The 16486-nt window shown below is 37.4% G+C and overlaps 1 protein-coding gene across 7 annotated transcripts in view; it reads left to right on the top strand.

Moving 5' to 3' along the window:
- LOC111861791 (homeotic protein antennapedia) overlaps positions 1–16486 on the top strand; it is a 1040626-nt gene that overhangs the window by 659911 nt on the left and 364229 nt on the right. The window lies entirely within an intron of this gene.

Genomic DNA, 16486 nt, shown 5'->3' with positions numbered 1-16486 from the left:
ACCACCCAAGAACAAGCATGATAGGCCTACAGTTCCACTGTAGGAAATTTCTACAGGATATTTCAATGAAGAGAGTCAGGGGACGGTATTCTTAATCATTGTACCCGCGTCTTAGAGCAAGAAATCGTGTTCTAGTTTTATCAGCGATCATACCAAAGGTTATGTAGATATAATCGTTTTATATTTTTGCTCTTCTCATCTTCGTATTTTACGCTCTGAACTCAATTCCTGTTCGCGCATATTAGTTTTATTATTTAGATACAAAAACAGTTCAGTGCTCCTGTAGGCAAACTTAATTAATAACTGAAGAAAGCAGTCTTCTAGGACTTGGCACCGTGTATATGTGATGTTAACCGACGTTTCGGAGGAACCTATCGCCTCCATCTTCAGGGTAGAAGGAAAAATATAAGAAATCCGCAAGCGAAGAGACCGTAAGAACCGGTAAAAGCAGACTGGTCTGCTGGTCTGAAGATGGAGGCGATAAGTTCCTCCGAAACGTCGGTTAACATCACATATACAAGGTGCCAAATATCAGAAGACTACTTTCTTCATAGTCACAGCCGTGAAAACCTCAAATCTTACTTAATTTATAACTGTTGAAATAAAATTTATTTTAAAATGTATAAGTTATTATTTTCTCTCCGAAAGGGAATTTCATTTCACGTTTCCATAAATGGATACATTTAAATGCATGGGATTTGATCAGGCGTAATAAGTAAACCATTTATTGAAATTCCACTAAATTCAGCATGAATTGCACTGTCTCTGCAGTTAGTTTTCGGTTCTCCCTTACTACTACACTTAAAAGTAAATAGTGAAGGAGTCTGTTGTTAATACAGAAATTAAATACGTTATATAAGAGATATTTTGTATACCTAAGCAACCTCTGGTAAAGTAAAGAGCATAAATATTCTAGTTATATTATGTGCTTGACTACAGTAATTTGGCCCAACGAATTGTGGTACTTTTGGAACTGAGCATAAGAAATACGTAAGATGAGAACAGCTCTCTTGCATCTTTTAGATATTAGATATTGTATACGTAATACTTATTATAAATATTTCGAATTTCATGCAGTATAACTTATTTATACACCAGTAATAAATATACATTTTTATTTTGTTCCGAAATTGTAAAATGTGTATAGGTGATATTAGATAAATATTTTGTGCTGTGTTAAATATTTTATCCTTAATAACTAACATTTTATTCGGACTTGCATGCTTAATGTAAGAAACAATTTCCCCGTTTAATTTTATTTTTATTCGTGTTGAGGTTTTTTTAATTACGTGACACTCAAATAAACAAAGTTATTCAAGAAGACCGACATTTAAATATTGTAATATAAAAATTATTTAAAGGCGAAACATCGGTCATCTTATAACATTGTTTCGTTTTCTAAATGAAGCAAATCTCTTCGTCGTCACTGTATAAAAGTATTTTTTTTTTCGGAAGGAAAGATTCTATATATATAAATACTTGTGTGTCTTGTCGAGTTATATATATATACACTTTGAAGTTATTAGGGTATGTATAAATATATAAATATTAAACATAACTCGATTGAAAAACATGTGGTTTTGCGCGCGTTCGTATATAATAAGAAACACATTCGATAATAAAAACATAAAAAAACACATGTTTTGTCACGTAAAAATGCATAGTACATTTGTCTGTAGTCTGAAAACAGATGTCTCTGTGACCTTTCGTAGTACACAGTATTGTCAGTGTGGTTTTGTAGTAATTGTACAAAAATACATAAAAAATATACGTTTACTCTGTAGCCGGGGGTGCTGTGGGCGCAGCTCCCGCTCACATGGGCGTACAGTTCCTCTTTAATAGTTCCGAGATGTCCTCGGGCTTGTCGTTATTAAGAACTCATGTGGCGCGTGCGTGTATTAGGCTAAACTAATTAGACAGATAAATACTAGAGGCTGCTTTTCTTAATGTGCGTTCTCAGAACTTAAAACACCATTGCCTTTCTGCATAACCTTCATCAATATTCCTCTTTAGCATAATGTGGCAGGTGGTGAAAGAGGAAGAAATAAGAAATGTAATATTTTTATCTAAATATATGAGAAATATATTGAAAGAGGCGAGTCTGAGAACTATCATTATAATTGCTGTCAGCAACCAAGAATTTCTTTTATATAGTTAAATACCAGTTATACGTAAAAAGAGAAGTCTTTAAAATTATACAATTTTCGTACAATATTAATTTAAACGAGCGCCCAAGACTGAGCAGACGATGTATGCCATTTTCACCGTATATACGTAAAATAATGCAAGAAACAGGTTTTAATTTATAGCAATACGTAGATATACATAATCAAAAGGAAGTCCTTCCAGCATGAGGTCTTTGTGAATTGCAGTAGGCCAGTTTTCATCTCTGGTAAATAATCGTTTTACTCGTATAGGCCTGCGATTTGTCTCTCTTCAGAATATTTTAAAATTAATTTTGTAGCCCGAATCTCTTTACGTAGTTTACACTTTTTTCAGACTCGAATTATTTTATAGTTAAACACATTAATAAAATAACATTACGTCCGAGTGTCAGAAAGAATAGTATGGCCATGAACCCATTTTTTAATTTTTAAATAATTGCTTGTATACTTAAGTATAAGTGCAAACAAGTGCAAGTACAGTATTCTGGTAAGAGCCGTATTCACTTCAATGATTGGTTGGTGCATTAGAATCACTGATGAGAAGACTACCTGAACGTATCCTGTGTGCCATCAAAGTAAATTTCAGTGGTTTGGATCTCGCATAATGTCCATGAAATGACCTGACATGCGTCTTTCACAATGTCAACGATAGTATACGAAACATTCTAGCCAAATTAAATCTTGTAAGTAGTTTTGTAAAATTACAAATGCAAATAATGAAAAGGTGGCGATTAAGATTCTCTTCCTTGTCTTAAAGAGCAATGCAGTTATAAATGCAAAAACAAACAGAATTCTACGTATTCATAGGCCTATTTATTTGAAACCTGTCAAGTCATTTTTAGTCTAACCGTAATTACCCTCCCTCTCACGCACATAGAACTCTATATACACAGTATATAACATCATAGATGTTTATAGGCTTAAATTGTATTAGACATTGAAATACCTCATAATTTTTTCGTGATCTATTGTGTTTTTTTTAGTCTGACGTTATTGTCAAAGTGCAAATTTGAATTTCTTATTGGTAGCTGTATCTATATGTAAGTGTAGTGTCCCTAATATACATAGTGTACTGTGACCTGTCCATATATAATGTGTTTGAAAACAAAAAAGGAAAACAATAAAAATTGTGGTTGAATATAAAAAACATTATGTAAATTGAATATAGTAACGTCCCAACTATCGTAGAGGATTCCTTTGCTGCCATTCTTATGAACGTGACCGCTGTATATTTATAGCGCTATGTTTCTATTAAATAGAATATTCATACGTATTAATTTGTTTTTAAAAGTAGTAATACCCCACGTGTCAAATTTGGTATACTGCTGACAACAGCTCTGTTCGAACCCCCACGTTTTCTAACACGCCCTGTGCGTGACGTTTCGCGTTCGTATTTTCTAATTATTCGGCATGCGCATGCGCATTTAATTAACCTCAAAGTTGTATAATTACCGAAATTAGAGGCTTGATATTGTCAATTTGCTTTCTTCATCGTCCACGACTCAAAACAGGTAGGAAAAATGAAAAGAGCTAATCACAAAGTTACTACTAATAAGAAGCCAGCCAAATCTTGCTTGGTAATATGAATCTGGCTTTGTGGTTTCGGTTACAAACGGGACTTCAGTTTCCTTGTATTGAGAAAATAGACACACCTCCACACTGCAGTAGCAGGTGCATAATTTATTGATAGTAATAAATGTTTTTCTGTTACTCTAGGGTAGTAGGGACTTTACTATATCAATATAGAATTTGATTAATATTTTTAATCCTTACAAACTGGGCTCAGTGTCCTTCCTACTGTATCTACTGCCTGAGTGAGTCGGGATTCTTGCACGATTTTAACATGTGAGTTTCCTATAATCGTTTCATCCATAACATAAAACACGCAACTTATTGGTTGCACTTTTTGACACAAGAAATTTATCTCAGAATACTTGATAATTCTTAAATAAAATTAATTTTGAGATAACTGTAATCAAGCCAAATGTGCAGTGAACTGAATAATAAAAGCACCTGTACGTGAATTATAAGTCGGTTTAAATTTTATTCTTCAAACTTACAGATATTCCGGTTCACTCAGTCCGTCCTTATCACGTATTTAGAATATAACCATCAATCTGAAACAGTGGTAATAAATGCATGAGTGTTTTAGTTTTGTAGGAAAACAAGGTTATACATAAAATAACAAAATCATGAAACATGTAGGCCGATTTTATTGAGGGTTAGAATAGGGTATTTTCAGACGATTTGCATCTATTTACGAAATGCTTACTGTGTATGAGTTTGTGGACACTTCGTAGCATATTCCTTTGTGTTTTATGTCTTTAGTTGTTTTGTAGATAGAACTCGGTGTTCTATGAAATGGTCTTTATGAGCTCCCTTAAAAGTAATGGGCTACTAACTGAGGACTGAAACAAAAAATATCGACCTCTTCCAAAACAACTTAGGATATTTTTGATTATAATCTATTGTTTATAGAAAATACGGACTAAAATAACGAAATATAGGCAAAATGTCGGAAACATGTGTTCCTAACACATTCCAATATATAGACTTACTAGGCAGTTCGAACAACGTAATTTTGAATTCTTTGCTTAGAATTGTGTCATTCTACCAACATGCATATTAGTTTAATTACCTTTATGAAGCAGCAGTAGTTGCATATAAAATTTATATTTTGTAGGCTTATTTTATGATTCTCTCTGTATTTTCAAAATACCCACTTGCTCTTGCTTGTTATAAATAGGCCTGCAGCACGAAGTATGTTATTATTGAAATAATAAGTTTAAAACTTCGTAGTGTTCGAAATTTGCGCACAAGACGTGAGACAAAACACCTATAATTTCATAATATCTTCATTTGTTATATTCACATTTTCAAGAGTCTGCTTTCTAAACGCTCATAAATGCTTCCTGTTCTTGTGAACCCTTCATTAAACTCCTGGCAGCTGCTTACCCAGATGCTGGCATTCCGAAGCACTTTCTCGTGAAGTAATCCACATGGTTCGTCTCACTTGTGCGGGGGAGAGGTACCCGATTCGACTCATACATACAGCTGAAATTATTCTTGTGAGATGTCACTTGCTCATTTCAGAAGTACAGATATAATCCTTGGGATAAGGACCTGGTCCGACTCGAAGGTGCTGTAATCACGCTTGTAATAGGGACCTTGCTCGGCTGAAAGTTACGGTTGCAATCATCCCTGTGACTGGTAATTTATCTCAGAGGTACGGTTGTAATCATCCCTGTGACTGGTAAATTATCTCAGAGGTACGGTTGTGATCATCCCTGTGACTGGTAACTTATCTCAGAGGTACGGTTGTAATCATCCCTGTGACTGGTAAATTATCTCAGAGGTACGGTTGTGATCATCCCTGTGACTGGTAATTTATCTCAGAGGTACGGTTGTAATCATCCCTGTGACTGGTAAATTATCTCAGAGGTACGGTTGTGATCATCCCTGTGACTGGTAACTTATCTCAGAGGTATGGTTGTAATCATCCCTGTGATTAGTAACTTAGTCAGCTCAGAGATGCAGTTATAATCATCCTTATGGAGCTGAGCCTTTCTTGAGAAGCTGCCACTTGTGCAGCTATTCACGAACTTCCCAGAATTTTATGGAATCCGAAGGTTCATTACCATGTTCACAAGAGCCCTCCGCGGGTCCCTATCATGAGTCAGATTAATCCAATCAAAACATCTGTAAGATCAATTTTAATATTGTCTACCCAACTACATCTTGGTCTTCCTAGTGGACTCTTTCCATCTGGCTTTCCCACCAATAACCTATATGCATTTCTCTTCTCCCCCATTCGTGCAACACGTCCTGCCAATCTCAACCTCCTTGGCTTTATCATCCAAATTATACTTGGACAAGAGTACAAGTTATGAAGCTCCTCATTATGCAGTTTTCTCCAACCTCCTGTCACTTCATCTGTCTTCGGTCCATTTCATGATCCTTACTTTTGTGAATAGTTAGTAGTGGAGTGTAATTTGAAAACGAGTGTAAAACTGAGGAATACCGACTTCTGGTATGTGGCGCGGTTTAGATATTGTGTGAAGCGTTTCGGAGGATTGTATCGCCTGTCATCAGGGTAGAATAATCCGCAAAGGAGGAACCAGCGTGAGCAGGTGGCCATCAGGACTCCACGGCCTGTTACAGGGGTAGCTTTACCTTTATCTTCTTATAGTGGGAGTCAACATTTGAATGTTTCTTGAAAGGCCTATACAGAGTGACCCAAACGTAGGGTAATGACCCAACTCTTCTAACAGTGCACAACTTACATTAACAATCATTTGCTCTTATAGGAAATTACTATTTAATATACATACGTACATACAAATACTTACAAAACTAAGTCGGGTAAGGAGGATGTTCTGTTAGAAATCAGATAAGCCATAGTGTCGGCTTTCGGCCCAACTTTGATTACATCAGAGCTTTATGCATACGAAATTTGGGGCTATACGTATAGTGACAAGTTGTACTTTATAAAATAGGAGTATTTTTATTGTTAAGTTTTCGTGTGAAGACCTTCTTTCGAAAAATATTACAAATTGTATGCACTATTCAGGCCAGAGCTTATTATAATAATGATTTAATTTAAAATATTCACTGTATATCTGGTTTGAATCCATAGAATCAACGGTCGAATTCATGTACAGACTCTTTTTTGTATTGCTAGAGTTACAGTCAGGAAAATTCAGATATAATAGATATAAATTAGACCTAAAATGCCGTTTTCGTAAGACTTGGAAGAAAATAATGATTCCTAAGACGAATATGTAGTTTAGTATATCTTATTTTGGTGTGATGATGTTTGTGATAATGCATTATTTATTAAAGTGCTTGGAAAGAGCTTAGATCCGAATGCAACCAAACACTGTGGAACTGGTGGTGGTGGTGGTGACGACGAATCAGTTCAGTTTCTTTATTTCCGTTAGCTTGGTGTTATCTGCATTTTTTTATTTTTAATACTAAATCGTCTAGTCTAATTATTAGTCTAGCTTTAGTTCTGTATATATTGTGGCCTATTATAGGCCACTCGCTGTTGGCAATTACTCATATAAATGCATTTTATATAACAGTAATAATAATAATTAATAATTTAATTATTTACTTATGTGCTGAGCTCAACAGCCAGTGGCCTATTACAGAGTCAGCACGGATACAAACAGCAGCAACCGTAGTAGTAGTAACAATTTTTTATAACGGAGTCTGAGAAGTTAATTCGAGAAATGCCAGGCCATTTATGAAACTGGGAAGTTCATCGTTGCACTTACAAAGGCCCACTGCAGGCCACTTGAAATCCGTCATTATGTCATTGTTCCACTTTATTTCTTAAAGATCCATTTTAATATCGTCCTATCGACCCCTGTGTAGTTGTCTTTTGGCTTCAGATTTACTGGTCAGAATTCTGCATGTGTTTCACATCTTCCATTTGACCCTCATCGCCTCCTCATGTCTCGTCTTCAGTGACTTTATCATTAACAATATTTGGGGAAAAGTGCAAATTATGAAGCTCCATGCCAGCCAAATAATAATAATAATTCAATTTAATTCGTGTTTATTTATGGGCAAATTTAACAGCACCCTGGCCAATTACAACGTTAGCTTGATTACGTAGAAGTACACAAAAGTAATTGAGGAGCAAAATACAAAACATGAATGTCTATATAAACCAATAAATTAACAAATAAAGAAATTGAGGTTAGTTTTAACAGGCGAGAAAAATAAAATAAGTACATTTCCAATAGTTATGCCATTTGTGGCGAGAAAGGACAATACATGTACACATTAAAGATAATAATAATAATAATAATAATAATAATAATACCTCAATAATTATAATAATAACTCATTGAGAATTGAGAAAATTAAAATATATACAATCAGCATTTTTTATTTGAATAATCATGGCAGCAATAAAATATAAAACAAAGTTTTAAATGGATCAACGTATAAACATATAATTTATTCCAACTTTTTGTTTATTTACATGCTAAATATGATTAATAATAATAATAATAATAATAATAATAATAACAATGTAGCACAGTCATATCTAAAACCTTAGCAACAAATGTATAACATGTTATTTACGATCAGATAATAACTAGTTAATGCATTTTGAATAGGGCATATATGCAGTTGGCTATAACCATCTGGAATTTAGTGCCGAGTTATGCAACACGGCCTACCGTTAATACCACTGGTACCTCACCTTAATGATTAGAAGACCAGTTTATTTCGTACTTGCCGCTCAAGTTTCGGAGCATCATCACTTTCATAGCTTCTAAAAACAAAGATGGCTTCCGTCGTATGCGTATTATTATTGGCTAATACTATGTCAGTAGCTCCGCCTTAGCCTCGCTTTTGACGGGATGATACATTGATTGTTGAGTTGCCATGAAAAGCTCTAAGTGTCAAATGTTCAGCAGGCGGTTGCCGGGGTTTGTATAGCGGGGTAGGGGTTCTGCCTGAGCGAGTCAGAGGGGCGGACGGCGGAGGGGAATTAAGTAAAACCGAGAGTTCAGATTGCTACAGTGCTGCTCTCACAGTTCTGCGATTCGTTTGTGGTGGTGAAAGACTGAACTACTACCACTACCAACGAAAGTGAAGTGCATGCTATGGCCATTAAACGCTCCTAGTTATGTAAAGGATGATTTAAGCTTATGGGGGTTGTCTGGACTACTTACTTACTGAGTTCTACAAGGTGCTTACATTTTTATGGCTAACCATAAACATGAGTGTGTAAAAGGAAGGAAGGGGTAAGAGAGGGGAAGAAAATGGCATTTAAAACGATCGTTTTATTACGCCGACAAGCCAGTAATACAAATAAACGGCGGGTATCTTTGTGTGTGTGTGTGTGTGTGTGTGTATGAGTTTAATTTATGAGTAGGACGTGATATTGATTCAAAGTAACGTAAATTCTTCAGCCTATTAAATACCAATAAATAAACCACTTGCATAAAATATTGGCTATAAGAACTAGGAAGGATTAAATTTAAACAAGACTTTAAAATCGCATTCTGAAACGTAAGCTACACGTGATGTCAGAAGATAATTGTGTCTCAGTAAATTCTGTAGGCCTATGGACAATGATTTGTAATTTCTTTACGTCTTAAATTTTCCTTTACGAACGGTAATTTCAAAATATTAGAAAATGACGTAATTGAGAATAACATTAATGTCTGACTCAAAATGAAAATATCTTCTCTATATATTGTAAAAAAAATATGTTTGAATTATGCTTAATTGCTGATTGCTAATCTAAAATTTTAAGATAGTAGGGGATATGTTCTTGCGACGAGTGATCACTCGCCCAAGGAGTCCTACCGAATGTGTAAGATCTAGAAAAACCGAAGTGAATGGAGTTCATGGAGGTAGGCCTAGGCACACTGGGACTGTAGTGCCAAGGGGGAAAAAAAGATATGTTGGTGAACGGAGAAGTTCATGGAGGTAGGCCTAGGCCCACTGGGGCTGTAGTGCCAAGAAAAAAGAAAAAGAGGATATGTTGGTTAACTCCATGAATAATGCCATGTGGCATATTCCTTGAGAATTGTCACTCAGATAGTGAAGAAATCCCATGACTTTTATGGAAATCAGAAATTCGTTACCTTGTTAAATCTGTCATGAGTACTGCAGGGTGTCTTTTAAGGTTACGGACAGAAAAATAAAATTACAGAAAAGATGAGTTTCTGCAAATATATTGAATCAGAAGTCGCACAAGGCTGACACGGGCTGGTTTTTCAATTTAAAGATTTGTCTTAAGACTATCAACGGCGTACTATAAATAAACCTGTCTACCTATCTATGAGCACACGGTTCTCTAGTTGGTTGAGGCACTATGCCAAAAACCTGAAGGTCACGGGTTTGAATCCCGATGAGGTGGATTCTTTCAATTGACCTAATCCTTCCAGCCGCACTATGGCCCTGGGGTCGACTAAGCCTCCAACAGAAATGAGTACCAGGACTCTTCTTGGAATATTCTTGGGGGTAAAAGGCGGCCGACGCGTAGGGCTGACAACCTTGCCGCCATCTATGAGCCGATTGTCTATAGAGAATGTGGGAAGCTCAACATCTCACAACCCTATGGGCCTCCACTGCCTGTTACAGGGATACTTTTACTTTTCTATCTATCTGTCTATCTAGCTATTTATCTATCTCTCTAACTATCTATATGTCTGTCTACTCGTATCTATCTGCCTGCGTGCATGCCTTTCTACCTACGTCTCTACAGCTCTTTGTTGGGCCTTGGCCACTTTTTCACTTTCTCAATCCGATACAGAGTCGGTAGGACTCCATGGACACAGGACAACATAAAACAGACATCCATGCTTTGAATAAGATTCGAACACATGACCCCAGTGTTCGAGCTGGCAAAGACAGTTCATGTCTCAGACCGCGCGACCACTGTAATCGACTACTCTAAATAAACCGTTAAAGTAAAATGTCCCCGTGCTTATTAAGGGCCACGCAACTTCCACGTTACAAAATGCTAACACAGGCCTCGGAGAGTGTGTTCTTGTATTTCATTAAGCGGTCACGCCCTGAAGACGTATGAGGTAGCGTAGGTAGAGCTCCTCGCAATCTTAATCTCGATAATTTTTAGAGGCGAGTGCTGAGTTTCATTTCTCCGCCTCGGGAAAAGAGCGTCCCGTACATATTGGCAGGGTGGGCAGGTTGCAAAGCTAGTCTGAACGTTGCCAGTTACTGAACCACAATTCTGGTCTGATTATTTACCTATTTGAAAGTCTGTTCCTACACCCAAGAAAACACACCGATCTTCATTATTCGGTTAAGATATTGATGGAAACAGTATGTTTTAAGACATGAACCCTACAAATAAACTGTGCATTTGGAATTTTATATTAGTTGGTGTTAAAGCAAGCATCATAACTTGTACTCTTCTTTTATTTTTCCTTGGAACTACAGCCCCAGTGGGCCTAGGCCTACCTCCATGAACTCCATTCACTTCGGTTTTTCTAGATCTTACACATTCGGTACGACTCCTTGGGCGGGTGATCAGCTCGTCGCAAGGCCTCTACCTGTACACAAAGAAAGAAAAACGCACACACACAAACTAAACATCCATGACCTGAGTGAGATTCGAACCCACGATCACGGTTTCCAAGCGAGCGAAGACAGTACATGCCTTAGACCGCTCGGCTATCGTGACCGGCCTTGTACTCTTCTCCAATTATAATTATAATGATGAAGTTGAGGCAGTTGAGATGGACAGGGCATGTAGCACGAATGGAGGAGAAGAGGAATGCATATAGGCTATTGGTGGGAAAGCCGGAAGGAAAGAGACTACTAGGAAGACCAAGACGTAGGTGGGTGACCAATATTAAAATGGATTTTAGAGAGATAGGAAGGGAATGGATTGATCTGATTCAGGATACGGACCAGTGGAGGGCTCTTGTGAACATGGTAATGAACCTTCAGGTTCCATAAAATGCTGGAAAGTTTTGAGTAGCTGCACAATTGGCGGCTTCTCAAGAAAGGCTCAGCTCCATGAATAAGTGAGTGATGTTAAAGCAACCTTTGACCTCACCTCCTTCTAATGCCGAGGTCAAAAATGGTGGAGCTATAACTCCACACCTCCATATGTCTTCATGGCGTAGTACTTAACTAAGTTAGCACAGGGAAAACTTTGACGTTTTTGAAGCAAAGTTTGCCTATTGTAGACCATTATCATACAAAGGATTAGACCAGTGCATTTTCATGTGGACCGATTAGCCCATTTGTGCTTGTGACCTACAGATCTGTTGGATGCGAAGTAGACACGCGAGTTGTGAACCGCCGTGTTCGATAACAATTAAGTTTTTATATCACAGATAAAGTAGAGCCTGTAAATGGAAAAGATATAGCGTCCGAGAGGGCGCAGACTTGTGGTTCCATTCTGCAGAAATATCGAATGGGCAGCATCAGTACAGTGGCACGAACTTTTGTGCTGAATGAAAAAATTTATGGTCTGCCCTTTTATCACTTCCACATCGCGGGGTCTTTTGATGAACTCTGAGGATGTGCTTCCTCCAGGCCCGAGGCACGATATATCGTGCGCCACGTGAAAAGGAAAGAAAAGGAAGTTAGATGTATAAAATGAGAAAAACAATTTTTCCACATTTTTAAACTCGCCCTACTTCTTTTTCCAACTATTTTCTTACATAAATCACTTTTGACCCATTCTTTATTCTCTGTGCTTATAAAATCATTATCAGTTTATCTCTGGTCTTTAGCATAAATCGGAGATCATGTATTCCATTGTTGTAATGTTCATACTTTACTTGTTTGTCTACCTATCCATCTCTGTTGAAATATATCTTTATAACTGAAATGAATGTAGCGCAGACGCTGGAGAATACATGGACAGCTGAAAGATGCTGGAATCAAGAACATTTAAGCTAATTTTTGCAAATTCGATTTCGATGATCCCACTTTCAAAAATTAGAAACGTTACTCTTATCAATTCTTGTAAATAAAAATTGTTTCTTACTAAGATTTGCCAGTCCCATTACTTAAACATCTTTTCTACATAACTTACAGTCTGGTATTTCGAAAACGAATCCATATAACTGTGGATTCGTTTTCGAAATACCGTATATATATATTGCGAAAAAAAAAACTTTAATTTGATTTGCAAGTCCATGAAAACCAGTATCAAGAGTATGCGAATATTATTGTACAGTGTTACAATAACGTAAATATTTAGCTCCGTAAATGTAAATTCAATGTCATAATTATGTTTTACATAGCTACTTGATTTAAAATAGTAATATTCCTACACGATTATTCAGTGCGGCGATAGTCTGAAATCTCTGACCTTCAGAACGCTGATTAGGCCCACGAAGAGATACAAAATGCTTAGTATCACCATTTGATTTATATATATATATATAAAGTAAAAATGTGAAGTAAAGCTATCCCTGTAACAGGCCATAAGGCCCATAGGTTATGAGACGTTTAGGGTCCCACATTATCTAGACAATCGACTCAAAATTGGCCGTAAGGTCAGCTTTACGCGCCGGCCGCGTTTTACTCCCGAGGAAAATTATTTAATTAATTCCTGGTACTCATTTCCGTTAGAGGCTGAGTCAACCCCAGGACCATGGTGTGGCTGGAAGAATTAGGTCATTTGAGNCTAGGCAACAGCTCAGCAAACCGTCTGAATGCCGGAACAGCAACAGAAGTGGAAGACCATTTGCTAGGCAACAGCTCACTAGTTTCCGCTTCAACGGACAACAGATCATTATATGAACTCTTCTGTATGCTGGCCGCTATTCGTTTCTCCCGAAGTTATATAAGAGTGTTCATTCGTGAATTCAATTCAGTCAGAGATTCATTCGTGAGCGAGTTCAAAAGGCAGTTCAGAAGTTGAGTAATCAACTGTGAAGTGTTAACCAGATCGTATTCGTTTCCAAGCAACGACTAGAAAGCAGAAGTTGAAGACTTCATTTTATGTGTCATACGTAGTTACAGTAATCTTTAGAGTGTGTGTTCAGTAAATCTATTCACAAATACAAACCCCGTCTACAGTCACTAATACATGTGAGAAAGAATTAATATAATATTTGGTTGAAAAACAGAAAAATCGAATTGTAATAATGAGGAGTGGGAGAAACGTTAAAATTCATGTTAGCGAGATGGGTTATGAGGTTTAGAAGTGGATGGGAGGATCTCAGGATGGTGGCGATGTTAACAGGGGTTCTTAGTTAGTTCGTAAGCCTTATCACACTTGTACGACAGGATTGGGGACTGTTTTAACATCCAGTGGTACAATCATATAGGCCTAACACTGATGTTAAAAAATTTATGTATCATGAAACTAACTTGGAAGTCTGATGTGTAACTGAAAGCCTTGGTCCTGAAGAGGATGCGTACTGTTATCACTGAAGTTGAAATAAGGCGTGAATTTAGAAACTAACTAGAGATTGCTTCGATTCATATCGCATGTAACTCATCTGTTTTTACCTAATTGCTGATTACACACAGGAGTTCCGTACAACATATTCACAGAAATATGAGATTCATTATTACTAAAAGCTGAACATGAATTTTTGCTATTGGCTAAACAGTATGTGTGAAACTTGGTCTCTGACATTAAGGGAGGACCATAGACTGAGGGTGTTTGAGAACAGGGTGTTGGGAATATTTGGACCGAAGGGGGTTGAAGTGACGGGAGGTTGGAGAAAACTGTATAATGAGGAGCTTCATAACTCTTGGCCAAGTATGAGTAGAATGATCGAGTACAGGAGCATGAGATGGGCAGGGCATATAGTACGAATTGGATAGAAGAAGAATGCATATAGGAGATTGGTGGGTAAGCCAGCAGGAAAGAGACCACTAGAAAGACCAAGACGTAGGTGGGTGGACAATATTAAAATGGATCTTAGAAAAAGAGAATGGGATGGTATTGACTGGATCGATCTGGCTCAGGATATGGACCAGTGGAGGGCTCTTGTGAACACGGTATGAACCATCGGGTTCCATAAAGTGCTGGGAACTCTTTGAGCAAGTGAGACACTGGCGGCCTCTCAAGAAGGGCCAAGCTCCCTGAGTAAATACAGTATGGTGACAGTTACTGCCATCCCATCTGTTTACTTTTGATAATAAAATTGTCTTGTTAATGAGGCACGACAGCTGGATGCGCTGTTTTATTGTTTGTCATTCTGACGTGTTATATTTCGAAGAATTTTATTTCTATTATAAGTGAAAATTAGCTACACTTATTAGATTACTGTTTTTTTAAATGTGCCATTAAATGAAGCACATGCTAATTATTTAAAATTGTTATCTAAAATGTTGTTGAATTTTTGCCCGAACATAATAATTAGCCGCACTTTATAGGCCTACCATCTCACAGGAAGCGATAGTGTTTATTGAAACTTGTGAAATTTTTTCTGTACTACTCTTTCCACTTGACCCTACCTGTCATCTTTGCTGTCGTGACGAATAGCCACATTATAGCTTCCGTTTTTTTTTTATGTACACACATTCTGTGACAGAAAAATATAATTTTTATCTTGATTTATTCTACATCAGCTTTTCCGATTTTCTCTCATAAAGGTAGAAATTAAAGATTTTCCTGTGCTTAACTAATTAAGTGCTACGTCATGGAAGTTTATGGGGGAGTGGATGTATAGTTCCACATTTGCCTTGACCTCGGCACTAGCTGGAGGTGAGTGATCAGCTTCACACTCCGGCCGCTTTACCCCCGGTGAAAGATCCCCCGATACCCACTGTGTAAGAGGTTGAGTGGGCCCCGGAGCCGGTCTGGACGACGTGGGGAAGAGAAAATCCTTCACTCTATCGAGACTCGAACTCCGATCCCTCCGTCGTTCAGCCCGTAGCCAGCCGTTATACCTACTGAGCTATCCCAGCTCCCTTATTCACTCTATAGCATAATAAATCACAGATGAGTGGCAACGCAAGTGCTTTTTTCTCGAGACCTTTACTATGCGTCAGTAGATTAGATCATCATTAAAATTCATAAGCAAGAGAAAGTCTTAAAATATAATAATAGTAGTAATAGTACAGAAATATGTACAGAATTTTCAAAATCACTGGAAAAGAATGCATAGAAATCGCCTTCCACAGTTGTCATTTTGTTGCCGACTGAGGGGTAGACACAACCTGGGTCAGTCATAAAGACGATGAAGGGATTAAAAGTGTCTCGTAAAAACAGGTAGTGACGACATAATAATGATCTTGTTAACACGAGGTAAAAATATTTAGTGCATATTAATTTATTGGCCTTAGCAAATGTTTTGATAATTGTGGAGTATAACCCCTTTACAGAGAGTTCAGGCTATAGTTTTCAATTATTTTTCATTTGCAGCGCATGCAGGAGAAGCAAATTTATTTTAGTGGCATAGAAAATGGATAGCCTTGGCTATCATGTAAGACCCAGTCTCTCATATATATAACCCCCTGTATGTGTAACCCACTGTGGCCCGTAAGGAAATGGAATATAGAGTGATCTTCATACAAAACACTTATTTTGCTATATTTTATCTGGTGGAAGAAAGGTTTTCCCCTCTCTGGTGGTACTGTAGTATTAGGAGCCGACGTGTAGAAACCACTACCACGACGAATAAAGCGGGTGGTGAGGGTAAAGGGGTTGCTACTTGGTTTATGGGGAAGGGGGGTGCCAGCCTGCCGTGCACATAAATCAATAATATCTACTGGAGCCTTCCCTCTCACTCTCTCACCTCTCTCTCTTTTATCCTCCAGTGGAGACTTTCCTTGTTTCCTGCCTGAGGGATATGACGCCAGGGGCCATTTTGATTTCGTCTCAATTGTTTCTCAATGAAATTAAC

This window comes from Cryptotermes secundus, unplaced genomic scaffold, assembly GCF_002891405.2.
Source record: "Cryptotermes secundus unplaced genomic scaffold, Csec_1.0 scaffold180, whole genome shotgun sequence".
Taxonomy (NCBI): domain Eukaryota; kingdom Metazoa; phylum Arthropoda; class Insecta; order Blattodea; family Kalotermitidae; genus Cryptotermes; species Cryptotermes secundus.
Note: the sequence above shows the minus strand (reverse complement) of the source record. Positions and strands in the feature narration are given on the sequence as shown.